Genomic DNA, 6,327 nt, shown 5'->3' on the forward strand with positions numbered 1-6,327 from the left:
GTGGGGCTTGAACTCACGAACCACGAGTTCATGACCTGAGCCAAAGTCATACGCTTTTTTTATATATATAAATTTTTTTTAATGTTTTATTTATTTTTAAGACAGAGAGAGACAGAACATGAGTGGGCATGGGGCAGAGAGAGAGGGAGACACAGAATCTGAAGCAGGCTCCAGGCTCTGAGCTGTCAGCACAGAGCCCGACTCGGGTCTCGAACTCATGAACTGGGAGATCATGACCTGAGACAACTGGCTGAGCCATCTGGGTGCCCCGCCTTTTTTTTTTTTTTTTAAACATATATTCATTTTTGAGAGACAGAGTGTGAGCAGAGGGGTGGCAGGGAGAGACAGGAAGACACAGAATCGAAAGCAGGCTCCAGGCTCTGAGCTGTCAGCACAGAGTCCGATGCGGGGCTCGAACCCAAGAACTCTGAGATGGTGACCTGAGCTGAAGTCAGACACTTAACCCACTGAGCCACCAAGTCGCCCCATGTTGGTTTTTCTCATCAGACTTCCCACCACAAGGTCATCCCCCAAGCTCAGGGGCACTGTCCCCAGCTTCTGTCCATCTGCAGCACCCAGCGCAGGCCAGCGCCCATTTGTGGAAGGAAGGCATGACAGCGTGCTTTTCCGCCTAGCACAACGCTTGGCACGCAAAAGGACCTCAGTCAACGTGAACTGGTACCAATGTTTTGGGTTATTCAGCCAGGCAGGAGCCTGGGAACATGAGGGCAACGGCTGGGCCATGAGAAAGTCCTCGGTTTCTTCAAAATCCACAGCCCCGGACACCCCCTGCCAGGCTCTGTCCCATTCCACCTCCCACCATTGTGCCTCAGGCTGCCCAGGGCTTGCCACACCTGTTCCAGCTCTTCCTCCTGCCCGGACCAAAAGCCAAGTGCTTTATCAAACAAACACAGCATTTATTGTGGCTCCCTCAAGGTCTGCGGCAGGCCTGGAAGAACAGACAGTACCTTCCTTCTCCCTCCCCTACCAGGGCTCCATTCAAGGTCATCTGTGCCAAGACAAGTATGTTCTGCAAAGCAGGTTAAGGGAGCAAGAGTGCGGGCTCTTGTGCTCGCTGACGGACCTTGGTCATGTCGCTCGCCACCTCTCACTCATCTGTAAAAGAGGTGATACCGTCCCTGATCTACTTGACCCCCAAAGAACCCCGCAGGGTAGGCATTACAAAATGAGGCCACCAAGGCTCACCAGCTGATGGCCTTCCTGCCAATGACCAGCCCCTGGCCTGTCAACCTCGTCACTATTTCTAGATGTGTCCACCTGTCTTCTTCCCCACTTGCTGCCATGACTCCAACCAGGCCACCACCATCTTTCAGTAACAGCCCCAAGAGGGTCACCTGCCCCCAGGCTCCCTCCCCAACCCGGGTATGCCCCTGTCCAAGCCATTCCCTTCAGAACAGCCAGGTGACAGTTCAATCTGACCATATCACTCGCTTACTTAAAATCCTTCCAGTCCCCTACTCCCTATGGCTCTCAGGATCCCACCCAGACCCATGCGCCATGATTGCCTCCATATTGGCTCACGTCCTCCCCACCCCAACCACAAAGGCCCATCCCCTCTGGATTTCCTTCATTTCTTCATAAACCCTGCCCTCTCCAGGCCCCAAGCCTCTCACCACAAGTTGTTCTCTGTTCTGTCCAGCTTCCCCACTCTCACCTCACCCCTGTGGGCAAGTTGACAGGTCATTTCACGTCTTAGCTGAAGGAAGCTTCCCTGACAGCCAGCCTGTTCCCACAGAGTCCTGTCCATCCAGGAGGACACCATGGCATTTGTCACTCTGTACCCAAATCACTTCCCCCTTTTAAACAATCCCATGGCATCTATTGTCATCTGGTAAGAACATAAGCCTAATCAAAACAACACGAACAAATGTTTCAGAACTATACTCCCAGCAAAGGACATCTAAAAAAAACCAAAATGTATTGTCTTCTCAACCATTTCTCACCTCACTGACCATTTCTAGCTGAAGACACTTTGGAGCAGAGTAATACGGTCTCCTTTTAGCATGATTCAACTTATCATGGCTTAATCGACTGAGCCACCCAGGCGCCCCAGATTTTCTTGATTTTCTTTATTTATTTTAAGTAATTCCTACATGCAATGTGGGGCTCGAACTCACGACTCCCCGAGATCAAGAGTTGCAGGCTCTTCCGACTGAGCCGTCCAGGCTCCTGATTTCAATAAGGGTGCCAAGAGAACTTACTGGAGACAGAATAGTCTCTTCCACAAATGGTTCTGGGAAAACTGGATATTCACATGCAGAAGATGAAGCTAAACCTTTACACAGACAAGAATGAACTCAAAATAGATCAAAGACCTACACATACGAGCTGAGCCTATAAGACTCTAAGAAGAAAACATACCGCAAAAGCTCCACATCATTGGACTTGTCACCAGTATCTTGGTTATAATACCAAAGGCACAGACAACAAAAGGGAAAAAAATAGACAAATTGGACGTGATGAAAATTTAAGGGGCACCTAGGTGACTTAGTCAGTTGAGTGTCCGACACTTGGGTTCGGCTTAGGTCATGATCTCACGATTTGTGAGTTAAAGCTCCGCATCAGGCTCTGCATTGATGGGCTCTGCTCTCTCTCCCTCTCTCTCTGCCCCTCCCTGCGTGCACATGCTCTCTCTCTCTCTCTCAAAACTGAATAAACAAACATTAAAAAAAAAGAAAATTTAAAACTTTGTGCATCAAAGGACACTTACGGACAGAGTGAAAAGGCAACCCACAGAATGGGAGAAAATACTTGCAAATCATATATCTGGTAGGGAATTAATATCAAAAATATACAGAGAACTTCTAAAATTTAACACCAATTCAAAAACAGGCAAAGGATTTGGCTAGATGTCTCTCCAAAGCAAAGAAGATATATGAATGGCCGATAAGCACATATGAAAAGATGCTCAACATCACTAATCATTAGGGAAATGCAAATCAAAGCCACAATTAGATACCACCTCACCCCCATTAAGATGGCTACTATGGAGAAAGAAAGAAAGAAAGAAAGAAAGAAAGAAAGAAAGAAAGAAAGAAAGAAAGAAAGAAAGAAGGAAGGAAGGAAGGAAGGAAGGAAGGAAGGAAGGAAGGAAGGAAGGAAGGAAGGAAGGAAGGAAGAAGGAAGGAGGAAGGAGGGAAGGAAGGAGGGAAGGAAGGAAGGAAGAAGGAAGGAAGGAGGAGGGAGGGAAGGAAGGAAGGAAAAAACAACTGTTGTTGAAGATGTGAAGAAGTTGGAGGCCTTGTGCACTGTTGGGAACGTCTACTGGTAGAGCTGCTGTGGAAAACAATATAGCGGCTCCTCAAAAAAATTAAAAATAGAACTGCCATGTGATCAAACAATTCCACTTCTGGGTATATACCTAAAAGGATTGAAAGCAGGGTCTCAAAGTCGTATTTGCATACTCCTGTTCCTATCACTAGTCACAAGAGCCAAGGCGTGGCTGCAAAGCAAATGTCCATCTATGGGTAGCAGGATGTGGCCTCCTCCATACAATGCAATGTGATTTAGCCTTAAAAAGGAGAGAAATTCTGACACCTGCTACAACATGGGTGGATCTTGAGGACATTCTGCTAAGTGAAATAACCCAGTCACAAAAAGACAAACGCTGTGTCATTCTACTTATATGAGGCATCTAGAACAGTCAAATTCATAAAAACAGATAGCAGAGTGGTGATTACCAAAAGCTAGGACAAGGGGAGCAGGGGGAGATAGGAGTTATTGTTTAAGGAGTATAGAGTTTCAGATTTGTAACATGAAATAGTTCTGGCTATATATTTCACAACAGGGTAAATACATTTACCACTATGGAACTGTACTCTTAAAAATGGGTTAAGACGGTAACGTTTATATTATGTATTTTTTACCACAAGTTTAAGATTTTGTATAGATGGGGCGCCTGGGTGGCTCAGTCGGTTAAGCAGCCGACTTCGGCCCAGGTCATGATCTTGCGGTCCGTGAGTTTGAGCCCCGTGTCGGGCTCTGTGCTGACAGCTCAGAGCCTGGAGCCTGTTTCAGATTCTGTGTCTCCCTCTCTCTGACCCTCCCCCGTTCATGCTTTGTCTCTTTCTGTCTCAAAAATAAATAAACGCTAAAAAAATAAAAATAAAAATAAAAATAATTAAAAAAATTAAAAAAATAAAGATTTTGTATAGAGAGGAAAAATAAGTTTCAACCTGAAGAAACAAAAAAATATTTGTATCATATACAACAGAAAAATGGTTAATATACCTAATATAAAAAGAGTTCCTGCAAATCAATAAAAGAGAGTACCATAAGCCAATAGAATCATTGGCAAAGGGAAAAAGCAATTACAAAAAGAACTCTTATGCTAATAAATGTATGAAACGATGCATAACTTCCCTATTAAACAGTATTTCTCTAAATTCTCTAAATTAAACAAGGTTTTTTCCCTGCCTTTTCAGATTGGCAAACTTTTTTTTTTTTTTAAGTTTGTTCATTTTGAGAAAGTGTGTGGGAGGGGTAGAAGAGACAGAGAGAATCCCAAGCAGGCTCTGCACCATCAGTGTGGAGCAGGGCTCGAACTCACAAACCATGAGATCATGACCTGAGCTGAAATCACGAGTCAGCCACCTGGCCAACTGAGCCACCCAGGTGCCCCGAGATTGGCAAACTTTAAAAACCAATTGTAGGGGCGCCTGGATGGCTCAGTTGGTTAAGTGTCCGACTTTGGCTCAGGTCATGATCTCGCGGTTTGTGAGTTCGAGCCCCGCATCGGGGCTCTGTGCTGACAGCTCGGAGCCTGGAGCCTGCTTCGGATTCTGTGTCTCCCTCTCTCTCTGCCCCTCCCCGGTTCATGTTCTGTCTCTCTCTGTCTCAAAAATAAACAAAACATTAAAAAAAATTAAAAAAAAATAAAAATAAAATAAAAATTAAAAAAAAAAAAAAAAATAAAAACCAATTGTATCGGGGGGTCCTGGAAGGCAGCAGACAGCACGCTGGATTTGGAAGAGATTCTACTGGCGGGATTATATACAGAGAGGCATGAATGGAGCTAGGGGACTCAGTAACTAAGACACTGAGGTGTGAAGAAACTAACAACGGTGGGGAGCCATTCCACCCCCAAGCCTGAAGAAGCAAAGGGAACTGTAGCAAACCAGTAACCTGGGAAAACCAAATAGCTCCGCATCTCTCTCTCTCACCCTCAGAAGACAAGAATAACCCAGTCTGGAAAAGTCAGACTCCAAGCGGTACAGAGAAGACCAGACAGGAATTGGAGACAATAATCAGCACTTCGAGGATATTGCACCTGAGAGAAAATAACAGCTAACAGCTTTTAAGCACAAGGGTTACCAAGTGATATCAAGTGATATCATCATCATCACCCCCATTTTTACAGACAGGAAAACTGAGGCATAGAAGCGTTGTACTATTTGCCCAGAATTCACACAGGGGATCTGGGCTTTGAACCGTGGGCAATCTGGTATGCTAGAGCCCAGGTTGCATGCCATGTCTCTCCTTTGCCCTCTCCCCTGCTGGGGGAGGATATATCGATACCACCGTTTTAAAGGGCAATTTGAGGGGCAGCTGGGTGGCTCAGTCAGTCAAGCATCCACCTTTGGCTCAGGTCATGATCTCTTCATTCCTGGGTTCCAGCCCCACGTGGGGCTCTGTGCTGACAGCTCAGAGGCAGAAGGGATAGGCTTCTACATTTCTAAGAAAGAGAGCACTCTGTCTTTACTTGGATGTTGTCTTGTTAGGTGATGGCATCTGGAATTCTATCGCCAAATTGAAGCCTGCAGAGAATGAGCCTGGGGATGATTTTGATGAGGGCATCCCTCTAAAGAGGAGGAACTTGCAGCCCTGGAAATATTTTCTACCCAGTTATAACTGCCTGTTCTCTGGGCCCTCACCCTCCTTAGATCTCTGGCTGTGGGGGACACAGCTTTTCTTATTGCTTAAGGCAAGTTTGACCTGGGGTTTCCAGCCAAAGATGTCCTAACCAGTACAACTTGGCTGTCCTTAAAAAGGGGGGTGGGGGGGTGGGGGGACGGCGCCTGGGTGGCTCAGTCGGTTAAGCATCTGATTTCGGCTCAGGTCATGATCTCATGGCTCATGAGTTCGAGCCCTGCATCAGGCTCTGTGCTGACAGCTCAGAGCGTGGAGCCTGCTTTGGATTCTGTTATCTCCCTCTGTTTCTGCTCTCTCCCTCTTGCTCTCGTTCTCTCTCTCAAAAATAAACATTAAAAAATTTTTTTTCTTAATCAAGTACAATGTCTCTCATAAAGTAGTGTTGCAGAAAAATAAATAAATACAATCTGAATCTGATCAATTTCCTAGATTCAG

This window comes from Acinonyx jubatus, chromosome E3 (genome assembly GCF_027475565.1).
Source record: "Acinonyx jubatus isolate Ajub_Pintada_27869175 chromosome E3, VMU_Ajub_asm_v1.0, whole genome shotgun sequence".
Lineage (NCBI taxonomy): Eukaryota > Metazoa > Chordata > Mammalia > Carnivora > Felidae > Acinonyx > Acinonyx jubatus.